Below are 26,090 nucleotides of genomic sequence, written 5' to 3'. Positions count from 1 at the left end.
TGGTTAATTCTCAATCAATTAATCAATTGTACCTATTGAGCGCTTACTGTGTGCATGGCATTTGACTAATCACTTTGGAGAGTATAGCAACACAGAGTTGGTAGAAGGGTTCCCAGTGTACAAGGTGCTTCCAGTCTAGAGATTTCTCCTCTAGAAAGCAGGATGGGGAAATGCAAACATGAAAGGAGAAGTACCTGGAGATGACAGGTTTTCTTCAGACAATAGGATTGCAATTCCTAAGTAAAGAGAAGCTGAAGATTGCCTCCAAGAACAGCAAATACAGGATCAATCAATCAATGGCATTTATTGAGTGCTTGCTATGTGCTGAGCATTGTACTAAGCACTTGGGAGAGTACAACAGAGAAGGTAGAGACGTTCCCTGCCTGCAATGAGCTTACACTCTACGGGGGAGACAGACATTAATCAATCAATTGATGGTATTTATTTAGCACTTACTGGGTAAAAGCCCTGTACTAAGAACTTGGGAGACATGTTACCTGCTCACAGTGAGCTTATGGTTTTAAGGAGGAGGCAGACTGTCAATCAGTCACAGTTATTTATTGAGCACTTACCACATGCAGAACGTTTACTAAATGCTTGGGAGAGTACAACACAACGGAATTAGCAGACATGCTCATAACCCATAATGAATTTTAGTCTAGAGGGGGAGATAGATATTAATAATAATAATAATGGTATTTGTTATGCTCTTACTATGTCCAAGCACTGTTCTAAATGCTGGGGTAGATAAAACGTAATCAGGTTGTACCACATGGGGCTCACAGACTTACTCCCCATTTTACAGATGAGGTAACTGAGGCACAGAGGGGTGAAGTGGTCTGCCCAAGGTCACACAGCAGACAAGTGGCGGAGCCGGGATTAGACCCATATCCTCTCACTCCCAATCCTGTGATCTTGCCACTAAGCCACACTGCTTAATCAACGGTATTTGCTGAGCACTTACTGTGTGCAGAGGACTGTACTAAACGCTTGGGAGAGTACAATGCAACAGAGTTGGTAGACGAGTTCCCTGCTCACAACGAGTTTACAGTCTAGAGGGAATGTACATAAGTTTTGTGGGGTGAATATCAAACTGGAAGCAGCATGTCCTAGTGGCTCGATCCCAAGCCTGGGAGTCAGAAGGACCTGGGTTCTAATTCCAGCTCTGCCACATAATAATAAAAATAATAATGGTATTTATTAAGCACTTAGTCTGTGCAAAGCACTGTTCTAAGCGCTGGGGAAGTTACAAGTTGATCAGGTTGTCCCACGGGGGGCTCACAGTCTTAATCTCCATTTTATAAATGAGGGAACTGAGGCATAGAGAAGTTAAGTGACTTGCCCAAAGTCGCACAGGTGACAAATGGCAGAGCTGGGATTTGAACCCATGACCTCTGACTCCAAAGCCCGGGCTCTTTCCACTGAGCCACGCTGCTTTTCTGACATGTTGTCTTTGTTACCTTGGGGAAGTCACTTCACTTCTCTGGGCCTCAGTTTTCTCATCTGTAGAATGGGGATTAAGACTGTGAGCCCCATGTGGGACAGGGATTTCATGCAATCTGATTAGCTTGTATCTACTCCAGTGCTTAGAACAGTGCTTGACACATAGTAAGCACTTAATAAATAGCATTGTTGTTGTTATTATTATTATTATTATTATTATTATTATTATTATTATTCAGGGGGTTTTACTAGCCAGGGTGCATATGACTCCTTCCCCGGTTTTCCACTGAATAGTTACCCAAGAGCAGGCAATGCCCTATGTGTTCATTCCTTCCTTCCTTCCTTCCTTCATTCAATCATATTTGTTAAGTGCTGACTATTCAGCAGACACTGTACTAAATGCTGGTGTAGATACAAGTTTATCAGTGCTATCCCCCCCACTCCGCCTAGTGCTATCCCCCCGCTCCGCCTAGTGTTATTCCCCAGCTCCGTCTAGGGCTGTCGCCCCCCGCCCCACCTAGGGTTGTTGCCCCGCCCCACTCCATCTAGTGCTATGTCCCTGCTCTGCCTAGTGCTGTCGCCCCCCGCTCCAACTTGTGCTATCCCCAGCTCAGCCTAGTGCTATGGCCCTGCTCCGCCTAGTGCTATTTTCCCGCCACCTAGTGCTATCCCCTCCCGGCCTAGTGCTGTCCCCCCTGCTCCAACTTGTGCTATCCTCAGCTTCGCCTAGTGCTATTGCCCTACTCCGCCTAGTGCTATTCTCCCGCCACCTAGTGTTATCCCCTCCCAGCCTAGTGCTGTCCCCCCGCTCCACCTAGTGCTATCCCCCCACCCCCGGTCTGCCTAGTGATGTCGCCCAGTACTGTCACCACCCCCGCCCTGCCTAGTGCTATCCCTCCGCCCTGCCTAGTGCTATCCTCCCGCTCCTCCTAGTGCTATCCCCCCGCTCCGTCTAGTGCTATCCCCCAGCTCCGCCTAGTGCTATCCCCCCACTCTGCCTGGGGCTGTAGCCCCCTGCCTCGCCTAGTGCTGTCGCGTCCCCCCCCGCCTCGCCTAGTACTATCTCCCCCACTCTGCCTAGTGCTACCCCCCCCGCTCCGCCTAGTGTTTTCCTCCTGCCCCGCCTTGGGCTGTTCCCCACCCACCCACCCAGGGCTGTCCCCCCCCGCTCCTCTTAGTGCTATCCCCCCAGTCCGTCTAGTGCTATCCCCACGTTCCGCCTAGTGATGTCACCACCTCACCCCACATGGGGCTGTCTCCCTCCTCCCCGCCTAGGGCTGTCACCCCACCCCGCCCTGCCTACTGCTATCCCCCACCCCTCCTCCGCCTACTGATATCCCCCTGACCCGCCTAGGGCTGTCGCCCCCGGCCCTGCCTAGGGTTGTCGCCCCCCCCCCCCGCCCCGCCTAGTGCTATCCCCCGGCTTTTCCTAGTGCTATCCCCTCCGCTCTGCCTAGTGCTATCCCCCACGCTGTGCCTAGTGATATCCCCCGTTCCGTCTACTGCTATCACCCCGACCCGCCTTGGGCTGTGGCCCCCCACCCCGCCTAGGGCTGTCGCCCCGCGCGCTTCGTCTACTGCTACCCCCCCGCTCTGTCTAGTGCTGTCCCCTCCTAGGGCTGTCGCCCGCTCCTACTAGTGTTATCTTCCGGCTCCGTCTAGTGTTATCCCCCTGCTCCGCCTAGTGCTCTCACGCCCCCACCCTGCAAGTGGATGTTGCCCCCTCAGCCCCGCCAAGGGCTGTCGCCCCCGCTCTGCCTAGTGCTATCCCTCCACCCTGCCTAGTGCTATCCCCCCGCTCCACCTAGTGCTATCTCCCAACTCCTCCTAGTGCTATCCCCCAACTCTGCCTAGTGCTATCCCCCCTTCTCTGCCTTGTGCTATCCCCCCACCTAGTGCTGTCCCTCCCAGTTCCATCTAGTGCTATCCCCCGACTCCGTCTAGTGCTATCCCCCCGATCCGTCTAGTGCTATCCCCCTGATCCGTCTAGTGCTATCCCCCCGCTCCGCCTAGTGCTATTCCCCCGCTCTTCCTAGGGCTGTCATCCCCCACCCGGACTACGGTTGTCGCCCCCCAGCTCCGCCTAGTGCTATCCCCCCTGCTGTGCCTAATGCTATCACCCCTGCTCCGCCTAGTGATATCCCGCTGTTCTGTCTACTGCTATCCCCCCCTCCCCACCTTGGGCTGTTTCGCCCCGCCCGCTCCGTCTACTGCTATCCCCCTGCTCTGTCTAGTGCTGTCCCCTCGCCCCACCTAGGTCTGTCGCCCCCCGGCTCCTTCTAGTGTTATCCCCCTGCTCCACCTAGTGCTGTCACCCCCCTACCCTGCAAGTGGCTGTCATCCCCCCACCCTGCAAGTGGCTGTCGCCCCCCCCCGCCCCGCCTAGGGCTGTCGCCCCCGCCCTGCCTAGTGCTATCCCCACCGCCTAGTGCTGTCCCCCCAGCTCCGTCTAGTGCTATCCCCCCGCTCCATCTAGTGCTATCCCCCCGATCCATCTAGTGCTATCCCCCCGCTCCACCTAGTGCTATTCCCCCACTCTGTCTAGTGCTATCCACCCACTCTGCCTAGGGCTGTCACCCCCGACCCCGACTACGGTTGTCGCCCCACCCCTTCTCCGCCTAGTGCTATCCCCCTCGCTCCATCTAGTGCTATCCCCCCGCTCCACCTAGGGCTGTCGCCCCCTGCCCCGACTAGGGTTGTTGCCCCCCGCCGCTCCGTCTAATGCTATCCCCCCGCTCCACCTAGTGATATTCCCCCCTGCTCTGCCTATTGCTATCCCCCCCCACCTAGTGCTGTCTCCCCTGCTCCGTCTAGTACTATCGCCCTGCTCCGTCTAGTGCTATTCCCCTGCTCCGTCTAGGGCTGTCGCCCCCTGCCCCGACTAGAGTTGTTGCCCCCACGCTCCATCTAATGCTATCCCCCCCTGCTCCGCCTAGTGCTATCCCCCCTGCTCTGCCTAGTGCTATCCCCCCAACCTAGTGCTGTCCCCCTGCTCCGTCTAGTGCTATCTCCCCGCTCCGTCTAGTACTATCTCCCTGCTCCGTCTAGTGCTATCCCTTCGCTCCTCCAAGGGCTGTTGCCTCCCACCCTGCCTAGTGCTGTCGCCTCCCTGCCCCGCCTAGGGCTATCCCCCCTGCTCTACCTAGTACTATCCCTCCGCTCCGCCTAGTGCTATCCCCCAGCTCCGCCTTGTGCTATCTCCCCGCTCCACCTAGTGCTATCCCCCCGCTCTGTCTAGTGCTATCCCCCCACTCTCCTAGGGCTGTCACCCCCCACCCCGACTACGGTTGTCGCCCCCCAGCTCCGTTTATTGCTATTCCCTCCTTCTCTGTCTAGTGCTGTCCCCCCCTCGTTCCGCCTAGTGCTATCCCCCCGGAAGGCTCCCCTCCGGAAGTCTCCCCTCTTCAGAGCGCCCCGATAGACGCCCCCTGCTTCCACCCCCCACACTTAAGCGACCTTCCGTAAAGTGTCCCCCCATCCCCCCCCCTTCCCGGTCCAGTCCTGACGGACTCTGCCCCACCCCCACCCCGGGAAAATGGCCCTTGTCAGCACCATGTTACATTAACGACAACCTCATTCGCACCTACTCAGCTCTCCCATGCTAGTTGGCTGTTCGCTCCGCTCCCCAGGTATCTCTGCTCCCTGACCCCCCTTAACAGCCCCACCCTACTCTAGCACATAATAGTTTGTATCTGCTCTCTGTGACATCATTATCTGCCAATTTTATTATTACCATAGCATATTGATTGTTTAACTACACCCTGTGATGCCATCGCCTGCTTATATCATTGCTACTGTTTTATTGCTTCTGCATCTCAATGGTTAACCTCCCGCTGTACTGTCACTCGCCCTGCTGACCTCACCATGAACTTTCAATTCCCTTGCTTCCAACTGCCATTCCCATACCTCACCTTCCCATTCCCCTCTCCCACCCAGCTTTTTCCCTCCCTCTCCCCCACCAAGACTACTCCCCCTCACCCCCTACCGAGGATCCCTCTGTACCAGCGCCAGTCCTCCACTCCTCCCTCCCGGCCCCCTCCCTCCCCTTCTCCCCTCCCCCACCCCATCCCACTTCTCCTTTCCCATCGCCACCCCTCTTCCCACTCTCCCCTCCCAGGCCCCCGCCAACTCATCCCAATGCAAACTCTCCCCACCCCTCGCACCCGTCCCCCTCCCTCCCCTCCCACGACAGCTGCTGCCAAGTGTGGCTTCTGGAACCCCCGCTCCGTTTTAAGTAAGATCCCTTTCATCATCCTTTCATCACATCCAAGCCGTCACCAAAACCTGCCGGTCTCAGCTCCGCAACATTGCCAACATCCTCCCTTTCCTCTCCATCCATACCGCTCCCCTGCTCATTCAAGCTCTCATCCTATCCCGTCTGGACTACTGCATCAGCCTTCTCTCTGACCTCCCATCCTCGTGTCTCTCTCCACTTCAATCCTTACTACATGCTGCTGCCCGGATTATCTTTGTACAGAAACGCTCTGGGCATATTACTCCCCTCCTCAATAATCTCCAGTGGCTACCAATCAATTGCGCATCAGGCAGAAACTCCTCACCCTGGGCTTCAAGGCTCTCCACCACCTCGCCCCCTCCTACCTCACCTCCCTTCTCTCCTTCTACAGCCCAGCCTGCACCCTCCGCTCCTCTGCCGCTAATCTCCTCACCGTACCTCGTTCTCGCCTGTCCCGCCATCGACCCCCCGACCCATGTCATCCCCCGGAATCCCCCTGGAATGCCCTCCCTCTGCCCATCCGTCAGGCTAGCTCTCTTCCTCCCTTCAAGGCCCTACTGAGAACTCACCTCCTCCAGGAGGCCTTCCCAGACCGAGCCCCTTCCTTCCTCTCCCCCTCGTCCCCCTCTCCATCCCCCCATCTTACCTCCTTCCCTTCCCCACAGCACCTGTATATATGTGTATATGTTTGTACATATTTATTACTCTATTTATTTATTTATTTATTTTACTTGTCCATATCTATTCTATTTATTTTATTTTGTTAGTATGTTTGGTTTTGTTCTCTGTCTCCCCCTTTTAGACTGTGAGCCCACTGTTGGGTAGGGATTGTCTCTATATGTTGCCAATTTGTACTTCCCAAGCGCTTAGTACAGTGCTCTGCACATAGTAAGCGCTCAATAAATACGATTGATGATGATCCTGGACCTATTCCTTTCCAGCTCTCTACTCCTCCTCGCCCTAACTGAAACATGGCTGTCTCCGGACGACACGGTCTCTTCTGCTGCTCTCTCCAGTGCAGGCCTCATCTTCCCCCACGCCCCCAAACTCACCGGAAAAGGGGGAGGTGTCGGTTTCCTTCTCGCCCCCCAATGTCGCTTTCGCACTATCCCTCCTCCCCCTTCCCTTTCCTTCCCTTCCTTTGAAGCCCACATTATTCGCCTCTACCACCCCCTCCAGATTCTTGTAGCCGTCATCTACCGCCCTCCCGGCCCCACTGCTAACTTCTTTAACGACTTTGACCCCTTCCTCACCTTCCTTCTCTCCTTCTCCATGCCCACTCTGATCCTCGGAGACTTCAACATCCACATGGATATCCCTGACGACTCCTCTGTAGCCCGCCTTCTTTCTCTCCTTGATGCTGCCAACCTCTTCCTCCACCCCACCTCACCCACTCACAAACTTGGTCATACCCTCGAACTCATCATCTCCTATCGCTGCACTGTGTCCACCCTCATCAACTCTGAAATCCCTCTCTCTGATCATAATCTTCTCACCTGCCTCCTCACTCACACTCCTTTCCCCTGTAAATCCATATTACTCCCTCACAGAGATCTCCGCTCTCTTGACCCCACCCAACTTTCGGAGTGCCTCACACCCCACCTCGCCGCCCTCTCCTCTCTACCCAGTCTTGATGATCAGATTACTGCTCTCAACTCTACCCTCTCTACTCAGGTAAACTCACTCGCTCCCCTTTCCCTTCTCCGCTCTCGTACCACTAACCCACAGCCCTGGATCACTGCCACTGTCCGCCTCCTTCGCTCTTATGCTCGAGCTGCCGAACGCTGATGGCGAAAGTCTAAACACCATGCCAACCTCGTTCACTTCAAATTTGTCCTTTCCTGCCTTAACTCAGCCCTCTCTTCTGCCAGACAAATCTATTTCTCCTCCCTTATTGACACCCATGCCCATCACCCCCGCCAGCTCTTCCGTACATTCAACTCTCTTCTCAGGCCCCCGGTTCCTCCCCCTCCTCCTTCCCTCACCCCGAACGATCTGGCCTCCTACTTCATTAACAAAATTAAATCCATCAGGTCCGACCTCCCCAAAGTCACTTACCCCCCTTCTCCAACCCCCCGGCTCTCAACACTCTCTGCTACTCTCCCATCCTTCCCAGCAGTATCCTCAGAGGAGCTCTCCTCCCTCCTCTCAAGTGCTACTCCGGCCACCTGTGCTTCTGACCCCATTCCCTCTCATCTCATGAAATATCTCTAGCTTCATCTAGATATCTATAGCTTCATCCCTTCTCCCCTCCTTAACGTCCATCTTCAACCGCTCACTCTCCACTGGTTCCTTCCCTTCTGCTTTCAAACATGCCCATGTCTCTCCCATCCTAAAAAAATCCTCTCTTGACCCCACCTCACCTTCTAGTTATCGCCCCATATCCCTCCTAACATTCCTTTCCGAACTCCTTGAACAAATTGTCTACACGCGCTGCTTGGAATTCCTCAACAACTCTCTCCTCGATCCCCTCCAGTCTGGCTTCCGTCCCCTACATTCCACGGAAACTGCCCCCTCAAAGGTCACCAATGACCTCCTGCTTGCCAAAACCAACGGCTCATACTCTGTCCTAATCCTCCTCGACCTCTCAACTGCCTTCGACACTGTGGACCACGACCCTTCTCCTCAACACGCTATCTGACCTTGGCTTCACAGACTCCGTCCTCTCCTGGTTCTCCTCTTATCTCTTCGGTCGTTCATTCTCAGTCTCTTTCTCAGGCTCCTCCTCCCCCTCCCATCCTATTACTGTGGGGGATCCCCAAGGTTCAGTGCTTGGTCCCCTTCTGTTCTCGATCTACACGCACTCCCTTGGTGACCTTATTCGCTCCCACGGCTTCAACTATCGTCTCTACGCTGATGACACCCTGATTCACATCTCTGCCCCTGCTCTCTCCCCCTCTCTCCAGGCTCGCATCTCCTTCTGCCTCCAGGACATCTCCATCTGGATGTCTGCCCGCCACCTAAAGCTCAACATGTCGAAGACTGAACTCCTTGTCTTCCCTCCCAAACCCTGCCCTCTCCCTGACTTTCCCAACGTGTTGACCGCACTACCATCCTTCCCGTCTCACAAGCCCGCAACCTTGGTGTCATCCTCGACTCCGCTCTCTCATTCACCCCTCACATCCAAACCGTCACCCAAACCTGCCGGTCTCAGCTCCACAACATTGCCAAGATCCGCCCTTTCCTCTCCATCCAAACCGCTACCCTCCTCGTTCAAGCTCTCATCCTATCCCGTCTGGACTACTGCACCAGCCTTCTCTCTGATCTACCATCCCCGAGTCTCTCCCCACTTCAATCCATACTTCATACTGCTGCCCGGATTGTCTTTGTCCAGAAACGCTCTGGGAATGTTACTCCCCTCCTCAAAAATCTCCAGTGGCTACCAATTAATCTGACGCATCAGGCAGAAACTCCTCACCCTCGCCTTCAACTGGCTTCACCTCGCCCCCAACTACCTCACCTCCCTTCTCTCCTTCTACAGCCCTGCCCGCACCCTCCGCTCCTCTGCCGCTAATCTCCTCACCGTGCCTCATTTTCGCCTGTCCCGCCGTCTACCCCCTGCCCACGTTATCCCCTGACCTGGAATGCCCTCCCACTGCCCATCTGCCAAGCTAGCTCTCTTTCTCCCTTCAAGGCCCTACTGAGAGCTCATCTCCTCCAGGAGGCCTTCCCAAACTGAGCCCCCTCCTTCCTTTCCCCCTCCTCCCCCTCTCCATCCCCCCATCGTCCCTCCTTCCCGTCCCCACAACACCTGTATATATGTATATATGTTTGTACGTATTTATTACTCTATTTATTTATTCATTTTACTTGTACATATCTATTCTATTTATTTTATTTTGTTAATATGTTTGGTTTTGTTCTCTGTCTCCCCCTTCTAGACTGTGAGCCCACTGTTGGGTAGGGACTGACTCTATATGTTGCCAACTTGTACTTCCCAATTGTTTAGTACAGTGCTCTGCACACAGTAAGCGCTCAATAAATACGATTGATGATGATGATGATGATCCCCCCGCTCCACCTAGGGCTGTCGCCCCCTGCCCTGACTAGGGTTGTTGCCCTCCCCCTTCGTCAAGTGCTATTCCCCTGCTCCGCCTAGGGCTGTGCCCCTGCTCCGCCTAGTGCTGTCCCCCTGCTCCGCCTAGTGCTGTCCCCCCTGCTCTCCCTAGTGCTGTCCCCCCAGCTTAGTGCTGTCTCCCCCGCTTTGTCTAGTGCTATGCCCCGCTCTGCCTAGTGCTGTCGCCCCCTGCCCCGCATAGGGCTGTTGCCCCACTGCCACGCATAGGGCGGTCGCCCCCCCGGCCTGCATAGGGCTGCCCCCCCCCGCCCCGCCTAGGGCTGTCGCCCCCCGTTCCTAGTGCTATCCCCCCGCTCTGCCTAGTGCTGTCCCCCCCACTCTGTCTAGTGCTGCCTGTCTTGTGGCTCAGCGGAAAGAGCCCGGCCTTTGAAGTCAGAGGTCATCGGTTCAAATCCCGGCTCTGCCACGTGTCAGCTGTGTGACTTTGGGCAAGTCACTTCACATCTCTGGGCCTCAATTACTTCCTATGTAAAATGGGGATTAAAACGGTGAGCCCCACGTGTGACAATCTGGTCACCTTGTAAATTCCCCAGCGCTTAGAACAGTGCTTTGCACATAGTAAGCGCATAATAAATGCCATCATCCGCCAAGCTAGCTCTATTCCTCCCTTCAAGGCCCTACTGAGAGCTCACCTACTCCAGGAGGCCTTCCCAGACTGAGCCCCTTCCTTCCTCTCCCCCTCGTCCCCCTCTCCACCCCCCAACTTACCTCCTTCCCTTCCCCACAGCACTATGTATATATGTTTGTACATATTTGTTACTCTATTTATTTATTTATTTATTTTACTTGTACATATCTATTCTATTTATTTTATTTTGTTAGTATGTTTGGTTTTGTTCTCTGTCTCCCCATTTTAGACTGTGAGCCCACTGTTGGGTAGGGACTGTCTCTGTATGTTGCCATCTTGTACTTCCCAAGCGCTTAGTACAGTGCTCTGCACACAGTAAGCGCTCAATAAATACGATTTATGATGATGATAACCCCCCACTCCGCTTAGGGCTGTAGCCCCCTGCCCCGACTAGGGTTTTTGCCCCCCCTGCTCCATCTAGTGCTATGCCTCCCGCCTAGTGCTGTGCCCGTTGATCCGTCTAGTGTTATCCCCCAGCTTTGTCTAGTGCTATTTCCCCGCTCCGTCTAGTGCTATCCCCCTGCTCCGTCTAGTGCTGTCCCCCTACTCCGCCTACTGCTATCCCCTTTCTCTGCCTAGTGCTATCCCCCCCCAGTTCTGCCTAGTGCTGTCCCCCTACTCCGCCTAGTGCTATCCCCCGGCTCCGTCTAGTGCTATCCCCCTGCTGTGTCTAGTGCTATCCCCCTACTCCTCCTAGGGCTTTCACTCCCTACCCTGACTAGGGTTGTTGCCCCCCCCTCCGCTTAGTGCTATCCCCCTGCTCCTCCTAGTGCTATGCCCCCTTCCTAGTGCTGTCACCCCCACTCCGTCTAGTGCTATCCCCCTGCTCCGTCCAGTGCTATCCCCCCGCTCCTCCTAGGGCTGTCGCCCCCCGCCCCCCGCCTAGTGCTGTCGCCCCCTGCCCTGCCTACTGCTGTCATCTCCTGCCCCACCTAGGGCTGTTGCTCCCCTCCCCCGCCTAGAGCTCTCCCACCTGCTCTGCCTAGCGCTATCCCACCGCTCCGTCTAGGGCTATCACCCCCCGCCCCGACAACGGGTGTCGCCCCACCGTTCCGCCTAGTGCTATCCCCCCCCCGCTCTGCCTAGTGCTATCCCGCCGCCTACTGCTGTCCCCCCCCTGCTCCGTCTAGTGCTATCCCTCGGCTCTTTCTAGTGCTATCTCCCCGATCCGCCTAGGGCTGTCGCCCCCTTCCCCGACTAGGATTGTTGCCCCTATGCTCCGTCTACTGCTATCCCCCTGCTCCGCCCAGTGCTATCCCCCCCTCTCTGCCTACTGCTATCCTCCCTGCCTAGTACTGTCCCCCTCGCTGCTTCTAGTGTTATCCCCCATCTCCGTCTAGTGCTATTCCCCTGCTCCGTCTAGTGCTATTCCCCCCGTTCCTCCTAGGGCTGTTGGATCCCGCCCCGTCTAGGGCTGTCGCCCCCCGCCCTGCCTATTGTTGTCGCCCCCTGCCCCGCCTAGGGTTGTCGCCCCCCTGCCCCTCCTAGAGCTGTCCCCCCTGCTCTGCCTAGTGCTATACCCCGCTCCGCCTAGTGCTATCGCCCCGCTCCACCTAGTGCTTTCCCCCCGTTCCGTCTAGTGCTATCCCCCCACTCGGCCTAGGGTTGTCACCCCCGGCTCCGACTACGGTTCTCGCCCCGCTGATCCGGGGCCGGTCTGGAGAGAGCAGGCGGGGTCAAGTCCGGAGAGAACGGGCCAGAGAGAGCCAGAGAGAGAGGGGGGGAAGAACCAGACAGAGAAGGGGTGATAGGACCAGATAGAGAAGGAGAGATAGGACCTTACAGAGAAGGCCAATAGTACTAGAGGGATCGGGGGGGATAGGTCCATACAGAAGAGTGGGGATAGGTCCAGACAGAGCAAAGGGGGGGAATAGTTCCAGATGGAGCAAGGTGGGAATAGTTCCAGACCGAGCAAGGCGGGAATAGTTCCAGACAGAACGGGGGTAGGGGGAATACTTCCAGAAATAGCGAGATGGGGGGGGGGCTTTCCTGACAGATCAGGGTGGGCGGGCAAGTCAGGAGGGAGCGGGAGGGGGCAAGTCCAGAGGGAGCGGGCGGGGGCGGGTACGGAGAGAGGGGGCGGGGGCGGGTCCGGAGAGAAAGGGCGGGGGCGGGTCCGGAGAGAGCGGGCGGGGGCAGGTCCGGAGAGAGCGGGTGGGGGGGGTCCGGAGAGAGCGGGCGGGGGGGTGGTCCAGAGAGAGCCGGGCAGCAGAGCCAGACAGAGAAGGGGGGCAGAACCAGACAGAGAAGGGGTGATAGGACCAGATAGAGAAGGAGAGATAGGACCTTACTGAGAAGCACAATAGGACTAGAGGGAGCGGGTGGGGGGGGGGGGATAGGTCCATACAGAACAGTGGGGATAGGTCCAGACAGAGCAAAGGGGGGGAATAGTTCCAGATGGAGCAAGGCGGGAATAGTTCCAGACCGAGCACGGCGGGAATAGTTCCAGACAGAACGGGGTGGGGGGAAACTTCCCAAAAGAGCAGAGGGCTGGGGCCTGTCCAGAGACAGCCGGGGGGGTGCGGTCCTAAGAGAGCCGTGGGGGGAGCCGGTCTGGAGAGAGCAGGCAGGGTTAAGTCCGGAGAGAGTGGGCTGCAGAGCCAGACAGAGAAGGGGGGCAGAACCAGACAGAGAAGGGGTGATAGGACCAGATAGAGAAGGAGAGATAGGACCTTACATAGAAGGCCAATAGGACTAGAGGGAGCAGGGGTATAGGTCCATACAGAAGAGTGGGGTTAGGTCCAGACCGAGCACAGGGGGGGAATAGTTCCAGATGGAGCAAGGTGGGAATAGTTCCAGACGGAGCAAGGCTGGAATAGTTCCAGACCGAGCAAGGCGGGAATAGTTCCAGACAGAACAGGGGTGGGGGGAATACTTCCAGAAATAGCGGGGTGGGGGAGGGCTGTCCTGAGAGAGCAGGGTGGGCGGGCAAGTCCGGAAGGAGCGGGCGGGGGCAAGTCCAGATGGAGCGGGCGGGGGCGGGTCCTGAGAGAGTGGGCGGGGGCGGTCCGGAGAGAACGGGCGGGGGCGCGTCCGGAGAGAGCGGGTGGGGGCAGGTCCGGAAAGAGCGGGTGGGGGGGGTTCCGGAGAGAGCGGGCGGGGGGGGGTCCGGAGAGAGCCGGGCAGCGGAGCCAGACAGAGAAGGGGGGCAGAACCAGACAGAGAAGGGGTGATAGGACCAGATAGAGAAGGAGAGATAGGAGGACAATAGGACTGGAGGGAACAGGGTGGGGATAGGTCCATACAGAACAGTGGGAATAGGCCCAGACAGAGCACGGAGTGAGGGGGAATAGTTCCAGACAGAGCAAGGCAGGAATGCTTCCAGATGGAGTAAGGCGGAAATAGTTCCAGACAGAATTGGTGGGGTACTTCCAAAAAGAGCAGGGGGGGGGGGCCGGTTCAGAGAAAGCAGAGGGGGGCGGTCCAGTGAGAGTGGGGGAGGTGTGGTACGGAGAGATCAGGGGGGCCCGGTCCCGTGAGAGCAGGGGTGGGGGCAGGTCTGGAGAGAGCGCGGGGGGGGGCGGTCCCGAGAGAGCCGGGCTACAGAGCCGGACAGAGAAGGTTAGCAAAACCAGACAGAGAAGGGGTTATAGGACCAGATAGAGAAGGAGAGATAGGAGCTTACAGAGAAGCACAATAGGGCTAGAGGGAGCAGGTGTTGGGGGGGATAGGTCCATACAGAACAGGGGGAATAGGTTCAGACAGAGCAAAGTGGGGGAATAGTTCTAGATGGAACAAGGCGGGAATAGTTCCAGACAGAACGGGGTGGGGGAAAACTTCCCACAAGAACAGGGGGCCGGGGCCAGTCCAGAGACAGCGGGGGGGGGGCGGTCCTGAGAGAGCCGGGGGGGGGGGGGGCGGTCTGGAGAGATCAGGCAGGGTCAAGTCCGAGAGATCTGGGCTGCAGAACCAGAGATAGAAGGGGGGCAGAACCAGACAAAGAAGGGGTGATAGGACCAGATAGAGAAGGAGAGATAAGTTCTTAAAGAGAAGGAAAATAGGACTAGAGGGAGTAGGGGGGATAGGTCCAGATAGGGCAAAGGGGGTGGGGGGAATGGTTCCAGACAGAATGGCAGGGGGGGAGATACTTCCAGAAGGAGCAGGGGGGTGTCGGGCCTGAGAGAGTGGAGGGGGGTGGTCCAGTGAGAGCGGGTGAAGGGCAGTCCGGAGAGAGCCGGGGGGCCTGGTATGGAGAGAGCGGGCGGGGGCGGGTCCGGAGAGAGCCAGGCTGCAAAGCCAGAGAGCGAAAGGGGGCAGAACCAGACAGAGGAGGGGTGACAGGACCAGATAGAGAAGGAGATGCAGTGCTCTGCACACAGTAAGCGCTCAATAAATAAGATTGAATGAATGAATGCCAACTTGTACTTCCCAAGCGATTAGTACAGTGCTCTGCATACAGTAAGCGCTCAATAAATACGATTGAATGAATGAATGAATGAAAGGAGAGATAGGACCTTACAGAGAAGGACAATAGGACTGGAGGGAACAGGAGGGATAGGGCCATACAGAACAGTGGGGATAGGCCCAGACAGAATAAAGGGGTCGCGGGGGGGGGGGGAATAGTTCCATACAGAGCAAGGCAGGAATACTTCCAGATGGAGCAAGGCGGGAATAGTTCCAGACAGAATGGGGCTGGGGGGTACATCCAGAAAGAGCAGGGAGCTTGCCGGTTCAGAGAAAGCAGAGGGGGGCGGTCCAGTGAGAGTGGCTGAGGTGTAGTCCGGAGAGAGCGGGGGGGCCCGGTCCCGTGAGAGCTGGGGTGGGAGCAGGTCTGGAGAGATCGCGGGGGGGCGGGTCCCGAGAGAGCCGGGCTACAGAGCCGGACAGAGAAGGGTGGCAGAACCAGACAGAGAATGGGTGCTAGGACCAGATAAAGAAGGAGAGATAGGAATTTACTGAGAAGCACAATAGGACTAGAGGGAGCGGGTGTCGGGGGGATAGGTTCATACGGAACAGTGGGGATAGGTCCAGACAGAGCAAAGTGCGGGAATAGTCCCAGATGGAGCAAGGTGGGAATAGTTCCAGACAGAACCGGGTGGGGGGAAACTTCCCAAAAGAGCAGGGGTTGGGGCCGGTCAAGAGACAGCTGGGGGGAGTGGGGCGGTCCTGAGAGAGCCTGGGGGGCGGTCTGGAGAGAGCAGGCGGTGTCGTGTCTGAGAGATCCGGGCTGCAGAGCTAGAGAGAGAAGGGGGGAAGAACCAGAGAAGGGGTGATAGGACCAGATAGAGAAGAAGAGATAGGACCCTAAAGAGAAGGAACATAGGACTAGAGGGAGCAGGGGGGATAGGTCCATACAGAACAGTGGGGATAGGTCCAGACAGAGCAAAGGGGGTGGGGGGGAATACTTCCAGATGGAGCAAGGCGGGAATAGTTCCAGACAGAATGGGGGGAGGGTACTTCCAGATAGAGCAGGGGATGGTGCCGGTTCAGAGAAAGCAGAGGGGGGCGGTCCAGTGAGAGTTGGGGAGGTGTGGTCCGGAGAGAGCGGGGGGGGCCCGGTCCCGTGAGAGCAGGGGTAGGGGCAGGTCTGGAGAGAGCTCGGGGGGCGGCGGGGCAGGTCCCGAGAGAGCCGGGCTACAGAGCCAGACAGAGAAGGGTGGCAGAACCAGACAGAGAAGGGGTGATAGGACCAGATAGAGAAGGAGAGATAGGACCTTACTGAGAAGCACAATAGGACTAGAGGGAGCGGGTGGGGGGGGGGGGGATAGGTCCGTACAGAACAGTGGGGATAAGTCCAGACAGAGCAAACAGGGGTGGGGTGGGGGGATAGTTCCAGATGGAGCAAGGCGGGAATAGTTCCAGACAGAACGGGGTGGGGGGAAACTTCGCAAAAGAGCAGGGGGCTGGGGCCTGTCCAGAGACGGGGGGGGGGGGGGGCGGTCCTAAGAGAGCCGTGGGGGGAGCCGGTCTGGAGAGAGCAGGCAGGGTCAAGTCCGGAGGGAGCGGCTGCAGAGCCAGACAGAGAAGGGGGGCAGAACCAGACAGAGAAGGGGTGATAGGACCAGATAGAGAAGGAGAGATAGGACCTTACATAGAAGGCCAATAGGACTAGAGGGAGCAGGGGTATAGGTCCATACAGAAGAGTGGGGATAGGTCCAGACCGAGCACAGGGGGGGAATAGTTCCAGATGGAGCAAGGTGGGAATAGTTCCAGACGGAGCAAGGCTGGAATAGATCCAGACCGAGCAAGGCGGGAATAGTTCCAGACAGAACAGGGGTGGGGGGAATACTTCCAGAAATAGCGGGGTGGGGGGGGGGCTGTCCTGAGAGAGCAGGGTGGGCGGGCAAGTCTGGAGGGAGCGGGCGGGGGCAAGTCCAGATGGAGCGGGCGGGGGCAGGTCCTGAGAGAGTGGGCGGGGGCGGTCCGGAGAGAACGGGCGGGGGCGGGTCCGGAGAGAGCGGGCGGGGGGGGGGTCTGGAGAGAGCGGGGCAGCAGAGCCAGACAGAGAAGGGGGACAGAACCAGCCAGAGAAGGGGTGATAGGACCAGTTAGAGAAGGAGAGATAGGACCTTAAAGGGAAGGAAAATAGGACTAGAGGGAGCAGGGTGGATAGGTCTATACAGAACAGTTGGCATAGGTCCAGACAGAGCAAAGGGGGTGGGCGGGAATAGTTCGAGACAGAATGGTCGGGGGTGGGGGAGAGATACTTCCAGAAAGAGCAGGGGAGGTGCCGATCCTGAGAGAGTAGAGGGGGGCGGTCCAGTGAGAGTGGGTGAGGGGCGGTCCGGAGAGAGCCGGTGGGCCCGGTCTGGAAAGAGTGGGCGGGGGCGGGTCCGGAGAGAGCCAGGCTGCAGAGCCAGAGAGCGAAGGGGGGCAGAACCAGACAGAGAAGGAGAGATAGGACCTTACAGTAAAGGACAATAGGACTGGAGGGAACAGGGGTATCGGTCCATAAAAAAAAGTGGGGATAGGCCCAGACGGAACAAAGTGGAGGGGAGAATAGTTCCAGACAGAGCAAGGCAGGAATACTTCCAGATGGAGCAAGGCGGGAATAGTTCCAGTCAGAATTGTGGCGGGGGGGTACTTCCAAAAAGAGCAGAGGGGGTGCCGGTTCAGAGAAAGCAGATGAGGCCGGTCCAGTGAAAGTGGGTGAGGTGTGGTCCGGAGAGAGCGGTGGGGCCCGGTCACGTGAGAGCAGGAGTGGGGGCAGGTCTGGAGAGAGCGCGGGGGGGGGGGGGGGCGGGGCGGGTCCCGAGAAAGCCGGGCTACAGAGCCAGACAGAGAAGGGTGGCAGAACCAGACAGAGAAGGGGTGATAGGACCAGATAGAGAAGGAGAGATAGACCTTACAGAGAAGCACAATACGACTAGACGGAGTGGTTGGGAGGGGGGGATAGGTCCATACAGAACAGTGGGGATAGGTCCAGACAGAGCAAAGGGGGGGAATAGTTCCAGATGGAGCAAGGCGGGAATAGTTCCAGACATAACGGGGTGGGGGGGAAACTTCCCAAAAGAGCAGAGGGCTGGGGCCTGTCCAGAGACATTGGGTGGGGGGTGGGGCGGTCCTGACAGAGCCGTGGGGGGGGCCGGTCTGGAGAGAGCAGGCAGGGTTAAGTCCGGAGAGAGCGGGCTGCAGAGCCAGACAGAGAAGGGGGGGCAGAACCAGACAGAGAAGGGGTGATAGGACCAGATAGAGAAGGAGAGATAGGACCTTACAGAGAAGGCCAATGGGACTAGAGGGAGCAGGGAGGATAGGTCCATACAGAAGAGTGGGGATAGGTCCAGACAGAGCAAAGTGGGGGAATAGTTTCAGATGGAGCAAGGTGGGAATAGTTCCAGACGGAGCAGGGCGGGAATAGTTCCAGACCGAGCAAGGTGGGAATAGTTCCAGACAGAACGGGGGTCGGGGGAATAGTTCCAGAAATAGCGGGGGGTGGGCTGTCCTGAGAGAGTAGGTAGGCGGGCAAGTCAGGAGGGGGCGGGTCCGGAGAGAGCAGGCGGGGAGGGGTCCGGAAAGAGTTGGGCAGGAGAGCCAGACAGAAAAGGGGGACAGAACCAGACAGAGAAGGGGTGATAGGACCAGATAGAGAAGGAGAGATAGGACGTTACAGAGAAGGCCAATAGAACTAGAGTGAACAGGGGGGATAGGTTCAGCAGGGTGGGCGGGTAAGTACAGAGGGACCTAGCAGGGGCAGGTCCAGAGAGAGCAGGCTGTGGCGGGACCAGAGGGAGCGGGCGGGGGCGGGTCCGGTGGGAGCGGACGGGGCCGGGTCCGGAGGGAGCGAGTGGGGGCGGGTCCTGAAGGAGCGGGCCGGGGCGTGTCCGGAGGGAGCTAGGCTGCAGTGCCAGAGAGCGAAGGGGGGCAGAACCAGACAGAGGAGGGGTGATAGGACCAGATAGAGAAGGAGAGATAGGACCTTAAAGGGAAGGAAAATAGGACTAGAGGGATCGGGGGGATAGGTCCATACAGAACAGTGGGGATAGGTCCAGATAGAGCAAAGGGGGTGGGGGGATTACTTCCAGACAGAATGGAGGGGGGAAACTAGATACTTCCAGAAAGAGCAGGGGGGGTGCCGGTCCTGAGAGAGTGGTGGTGGGCGGTCCCGAGAGAGCCGGGGGGGGCACGGTCCGGAGAGAGCGGGCAGGGGTAGGTCCGGAGAGAGCGGGCAGGGGCGGGCCCGGAGAGAGCCAGGCTGCTGAGCCAGAGAGCGAAGTGGGGCAAAACCAGACAGAGGAGGGGTGAACTCCTTGACTTCCCTCCCAAACCCTGCCCTCTCCCTGACTTTCCCATCTCTGTTGACAGCACTACCATCCTTCCCGTGTCACAAGCCCGCAACCTTGGTGTCATCCTTGACTACGCTCTCTCATTCACCCCCCACATCCAAGCCGTCACCAAAACCTGCCGGTGTCAGCTCCGCAACATTGTCAAGATCCGCCCTTTCCTCTCATCCTTACCGCTACCCTGCACGTTCAAGCTCTCATCCTATCCCGTCTGGACTACTGCATCAGCCTTCTCTCTCATCTCCCATCCTCGTGTCTCTTTCCACTTCAATCCATACTTCATGCTGCTGCCCGGATTGTCTTTGTCCAGAAAAGCTCTGGGCATGTTACTCCCCTCCTCAAAAATCTCCAGTGGCTACCAATCAATCTGCGCATCAGGCAGAAACTCCTCACCCTGGGCTTCAAGGCTCTCCATCACCTCGCCCCCTCCTACCTCACCTCCCTTCTCTCCTTCTACAGCCCACCCCGCACCCTCCACTCCTCTGCCGCTATTCCCCTCACCGTACCTCGTTCTCGCCTGTCCCGCCATCGACCCCCGGCCCACGTCATCCCCCGGGCCTGGAATGACCTCCCTCTGCCCATCCGCCAAGCTAGCTGTCTTCCTCCCTTCAAGGCCCTACTGAGAGCTCACCCCTGCAGGAGGCCTTCCCAGACTGAGCCCCTTCCTTCCTCTCCCCTTCATCCCCCTCTCCATCCCCCCATCTTACCTTCTTCCCTTCCCCAAAGCACCTGTATATATGTATATATGTTTGTACATATTTATTACTCTATTTATTTATTTATTTATTTTACCTGTACATATCTATTTTATTTATTTTATTTTGTTAGTATGTTTGATTTTGTTCTCTGTCTCCCCCTTTTAGACTGTGAGTCCACTGTTGGGTAGGGACTGTCTTTATATGTTGCCAACTTGTACTTCCCAAGCGCTTAGTACAGTGCTCTGCACACAGTAAGCGCTCAATAAATACGATTGATTGATTGACAGGACCAGATACAGAAGGAGAGATAGGACCTTACAGAGAAGGACAATAGGACCGGCGGGACGAGGGGGGATAGGTCCATACAGAACAGTTGGGATAGACCCAGACAGAGCAAAGATGGGGGGAATAGTTCCAGACAGAGCAAGGCAGGAATAATTCCAGATGGAGCAAGGCAGGAATAGTTCCAGACAGAATGGCTGGGAGGCGGGGTACTTCCAAAAAGAGCAGGGGTTGGGGTGCCGGTTCAAAGAAAGCAGACGGGGGCGGTCCAGTGAGAGTGGGTGAGGTGTGGTCCTGAGAGAGCGGGGCCCGGTCACGTGAGAGCTGGGGTGGGTGCAGGTCTGGAGAGAACGCGGGGGGGGGGGGGGCTGGGGCGGGTCCCGAGAGAGCCGGGCTACAGAGCCAGACAGAGAAGGGTTGATAGGACCAGATAGAGAAGGAGAGATAGGACCGTACAGAGAAGCACAATAGGACTAGAAGGAGCGGGTTGGGTGGGGGGGGGGGGGATAGGTCCATACAGAACAGTGGGGATACGTCCAAAAAGAGCAAATGCGGGGGGACAGTTCCAGACGGAGCAAAGCGGGAATAGTTCCAGACAGAACAGGGTCGGGGGGAAATTACCACAAGAGCGGGGGGCTGGGGTTGGTCCATAGACAGCGGGGGTGGGGGTGCGGTCCTGAGAGAGCCGGAGGGGGCCGGTCTGGAGAGAACAGGTGGGGTCAAGTCCGAGAGATCCGGGCTGCAGAACCAGAGAGAGAAAGGGGGCAGAACCAGAAAGAGACGGGGTGATAGGACCAGATAGAGAAGGAGAGATAGGACCTTAAAGAGAAGGAAAATAGGACTAGAGGGAGCAGGGGGGATAGGTCCATACAGAACAGTGGGTGTCCAGACAGAGCAAAGGGGGTGGGAGGGAATAGTTCCAGACAGAATTGCGGGGGGCGGGGGGAAGATACTTCCAGAAAGAGCAGGAGGGGTGCCGATCCTGAGAGTGTGGAAGGGGGCGGTCCAGTGAGAGAGGATGAGGGTCGGTCCGGAGAGAGCGGGGGGGGGGGCCCGGTCCGAAGAGAGCGGGTGGGGGCGGGTCCAGAGAGAGCGGGCGGGGGCAGTACGGAGAAAGCCGGGAGGCAGAGCCAGACAGAGAAGGGGGGGCAGAACCAGACAGAGAAGGGGGGCAGAACCAGACAGAGAAGGAGTGATATAATAATGGCATTTGTTAAGCGCTTACTATGTGCAAAGCACTGTTCTAAGCGCTGAGTGATAGAACCCGGTAGAGAAGGAGAGATAGGACCTTACGGATAAGGACAATAGGACTAAAGGGAGCAGGGAGCATAAGTCCATACAGAACAGTGGGGATAGGTCCAGACGGAGCAAGGGGCGGGGGGAATAGTTCCAGACAGAACGGTGGTGGGGGGGAGTACTTCCAGAGAAAGCGGGGGGGGGGGGGGGGGGCGGGTCCGGAGAGAGCAGGCAGGGCATTTCCGGAGAGAGCAGGCAGGGGCGGGTCCGGACAGAGCGGGCGTGGGCGTGTCCGGAGAGAGACGGGCTACAGAGCCAAATAGAGAAGGGTGGCACAACCAAACAGAGAAGGGGTGATAGGACGATTTAGAGAAGGAGAGATAAGACCTTGCAGAGAAGGACAATAGGACTAGAGGGAGCAGGGGGAATTGGTCCATACAGAACACTGGGGATAGGTCCAGACAAAGCAAAGCCGGGGAATACTTCCAGAAGGTGCAAGGCGGGAATACTTCCAGACAGAATGGGGGGGGGGGGGGCGTGGAAATACTTCCCGAAAGAGCAGGGGGGACGGTCCAGTGAGAGTTGGGGGGGGGGGCTGTCCAGAGAGATCAGGGGGGGAGGGAGGTCCGGAGGGGGGGGCGGGTCCGGAGAGAACCGGGCTGCAGAGCCAGGCAGAGAATGGGGGCAGAACCAGAAAGAGAAGGGGTGATAGGACCAGAGAGAGAAGGAGACACAGGACCTTACAGAGAAGGCCAATAGGACTAGAGGGAACAGGGGGCATAGGTCCATACAGAACAGTGGGGGTAGGTCTAGACAGAGCAAAGGGGGGCGGGGAGAATAGTTCCAGACTGAGCAAGGGGGGAATAGTTCCAGACTGAGCAAAGCGGGAATAGTTCTAGACGGAAAAAGGCGGGAATACTTCCAGAGAAAGCAAGGTGGGCATAGTTCCAGAAGGAGTGTGGAGAGAGCCGGCGGGGGCAATTCTGAAGGGAACTGGGGGGGACAAGTGGGAAAGGAACAAGGGGGGCAGGTCCGGAGGGATTGGGGGGGAGCAGGTCCGGAGGGAGCGAGCGAGGCAAGTCCCGAGGGAGCGGGGGGGGGGGGGGGCATGTCTGGAGAGAGCCGGACTGCAGAACCAAACAAAGAAGGGGGGCAGAACCAGACAGAAAAGGGGTGATAGGACCATGTAGAGAAGGAGAGATAGGACCTTACAGAGAAGGACAATAGGACTAAAGGGAGCAGGGAGCATAGGTCCATACAGAACAGTGTGGATAGGTCCGGATGGAGCAAGGGGAGAGAATACCTCCAGAAACAGCGGGGGGGGGGGCGGTCACGAGAGGAGGGGCCCGGTCCAGAGAGAGCGGGGGAGGGAACCGGTCCAGAGAGAGCAGGTGGGGCATGTCCGGAGGGAGCAGGCGGGGGCTGGCCCAGAGGGAGCCGGGCTGCAGAGCCAGACAGAGAAGGGGTGATAGAACCAGTTAGAGAAGGAGAGATAGGACATTACAGAGAAGGACAATAGGACTAGAGGGAGAAGGGGGAATAGGTGCAGACGGAGCAAAGTGGGGGGGGGATAGTTCCAGATGGAGTAGGGAGGGAATATTTCCGGACAGAACGGGGTGGGGGGGAATACTTCCCGAAAGAAAGTGGGGGGGGGGGGGGCAGAGACAGCGGGGTGGGGCGGTCCAGCGAGAGCGGGGGGGGGGATCCAGAGAGAGCTGGGCTGCAGAATTCATACAGAACAGTGGGGATAGGTCCAGGCAAAGCAAAGGGGGGAGAATAGTTCCAGACGGAGCAAGGCAGGAATAGTTCCAGATAGAACGGGGGGCCAGGGGGGAATACTTCCAGAAAGAACAGGGGGGGGTGTCGGTCCAGAGACAGCGGGGCGGCGTGGGGGGGGAAGCGATCCAGTGAGAGCGGTTGGGGGGTGGTCGGGAGAGAGCGGGGAGGTCCTGTCCAGAGAGAGCAGGAGGGGGGCAGGTCCGGAGAGAGCCGGACGGCAGAGCCAGACAGAGAAAGGGGGCAGAACCAGACAGAGAAGGGGTGATAGGACCAGGTAGAGAAGGAGAGATAGGACTTTACAGAGAAGGACAGTAGGACTAAAGGGAGCAGGGAGCATAGGTCCATACAGAACAGTGGGGATAGGTCTAGAAGGAGCAAGGGGGGCGGGGAATAGTTCCAGACAGAAGGGGGGGATACTTCCAGAAAGAGCGGGGGGGCGGACCAGAGACAGCACAGGAGGCAGTCCCGGGGCGGGGGGGAGGGTGGTCCAGAGAGAGCGGGGAGGGGGCCTGTCCGCTGAGGGGGGGTGGGCGGGTCCGGGGAGAGCGGGCGGGGGTGGGTCCAGAGAGAGCCGGGCAGCAGAGCCAGAGAAAGGGGGCAGAACCAGACAGAGAAGGGGTGATAGGACCAGTTAGAAAAGGAGAAATAGAAACTTACAGAGAAGGACAGTACGACTAGAGGGAGAAGGGGTGATAGGTCCAGACAAAGCAAAGGCGGGGAATACTTCCAGAGGGAGCATGGCGGGAATAGTTCCAGACAGAATGAGGAAGGGGGGAATCCTTCCAGGCAGAGCAAGGCGGGAATACTTCCAGACAGAATGGGGAGGGGGCGTGGAAATACTTCCAGAAAGAGCGGGGTGGGAGCACTCCAGTGACAGTTAAGGGGGGGCCTGTCTAGAGAGAGCGGGGGGGGGGGGGCGGTCCAAAGAGAGTGGGGTGGGGGGGTCGGCCTAGAGAGAGCGGGGGGGTGGGGCCAGAGAAAGCCGCTGGGGCCGGTCAGGAGAGAGCAGGGAGGCAGGTCCAGGGTGAGCCGGGGTGTGGGGGGGGCTGGTCCAGAGAGAGCCGGGGAGGCAGCCCAGAGAGAGCAGGGGAGCAGGTCCACAGAGAGCAGGGAAGGAGGTCCAGGGATATCAGGGGAGGAGGTCCAGGGAGAGCAGGAGGGGCATGTCCAGAGGGGGCGGGGGGGATGTCCAGAAACGGCGAGATGGGCATTTCCAAAGAGGGCGGGGGGGCCTGTCCAGAGAGGGCAGGGGGCGGGCAGGGCCAGAGATGGAGGGGCAGTCCAGAGACAGCAGGGCATATAGGTCCAGAGAGGGCGGGGGTGCAGGTCCAGAGAGGGTTGGAGGGGTCCAGAGAAAGCTGTGGGGGGGGTCCAGAGAAAGCTGGGGGGAGGGTGGTCTAGAGACAGCAGGGGAGGCCAGTCCAAGAGAGCAGGGGAAGCTGGTCCAGGGAGAACGGGGCGGGGGGCAATTCCAGAGAAGGTCAGGGGGGGTAGGTCCAGAGAGGGCAGGGGCATCGGTCCTGAGGGGGCGGGGGCAGGCAGGTCCAGTTAGGGAGGTGGGGGGGCGCCATTTGATAGAGAGCAGGGGGAGGCAGGTCCAGAGAGAGCAGGGGGGTATGTCCAGAGAGAGCGGGGGGGCAGGTCCAGAGAGAGCGAGGGTGGGCAGATCCAGAGAGAGAAGGGGGGTACGTCTAGAGAGAGAAGGGGGGCAAGTCCAAAGAGGGTTGGGGGTAGCAGACACAGCGGGGAGGGCAGGCCCAGAGAGGGCGGGGTGGGGGAGGCCATTCCAGAGATAGCTGGGGTGTGCCGGTCCAGAGAGAGCAGGGGAGGAAGGCAGGAAGGGCATGTCCAGAGACCACAATGGGGCTGGTCCAGAGACGGCGGGGGGTGGGGAGGGCGGTCCAGAGATGGCAAGGGGGGCTTGTCCAGAGACAACAGGGCATATAGGTGCAGAGAAGGTTGGGGGGCAGGGCCAGAGGGGGCAGGGGGCATGACCAGAAAGAGAGGGTTGGGCCTCTGCGGAGAGAGCAGGTGGGGTCAGTCCGGAGAGAGCAGAGAGGCAGGTCCAGGTCCAGATAGACAGAGCGGGGTGGGGGCGGTCCAGAGAGAGCTGTGGGGATGTGGCAGATCCAGAGAGAGAGTGAGGGGGCAGATCCAGAGAGAGAGCAGGGGGGGCAGATCCAAAGAGACAGCAGGGGGGGGGCGATCCAGAGACAGCAGAGGGGGGGCGGTCCTTAGACGGCGGGGGAGGCAGGTCCAGGGAGAGTGGGGAGCCCCCCGCCTGCTGTGGTCCTGCCCCCTGCCCCCTCTGGCCCTGCCCCCCCGCCCTCTCTGGCAGGCAGGTCCAGAGTGAGGCGTGGGGGTTGTCTGTCCATAGAGATCTGGGGGGGTGGCCGGTCCAGAGAGAGCCCAAGGTGGGGTGGGGTCCAGAGAGAGCAGGGGAGGAGGTCCAGGGAGAGCAGGAGGGGCATGTCTAGAGAGGGCGGGGGGGAAATGTTCAGAAAGGGCAGGGGGACATTTCCAGAGAGGGCGGGGGGGCCGGGCCAGAGAGGGCGGGGGGGCCGGTCCAGAGAGGGCAGGGGGTGGGCAGGACCAGAGATGCAGGGGAAGTCCAGAGAGAGCAGGGCATATAGGTCCAGAGAGGGCGGGTGGAGGGCAGGTCTAGAAAGGACGGGGGGGCAGGTCCAGAGAGAGCTGGGGGTGGGGTCCAGAGAAAGCTGGGGGGGGCAGTCCAGAGAGAGCTGCGGGGGTGTCTAGAGACAGCAGGGGAGGCCAGTCCAGAGAGAGCAGGGGGGTCAATTCCAGAGAAGGTCAGGGGGGCAGATCCAGATACAGCGGGGGGAGCACCATTAGATAAAGCCAGGGAACAGGAGGGCAGGTCCAGAGAGAGCAGGGGGACAGGTCCAGAGAGGGCGGGGGGGCAGGTCCAGGGAGAGCGGGGGGGCAGGTCCAGAGAGGGTTGGGGGGAGCAGACAGAGCGGGGAGGGCAGGT

Source organism: Tachyglossus aculeatus, unplaced genomic scaffold (genome assembly GCF_015852505.1).
Source record: "Tachyglossus aculeatus isolate mTacAcu1 unplaced genomic scaffold, mTacAcu1.pri scaffold_206_arrow_ctg1, whole genome shotgun sequence".
Lineage (NCBI taxonomy): Eukaryota > Metazoa > Chordata > Mammalia > Monotremata > Tachyglossidae > Tachyglossus > Tachyglossus aculeatus.
This window is presented reverse-complemented; position numbering follows the sequence as displayed.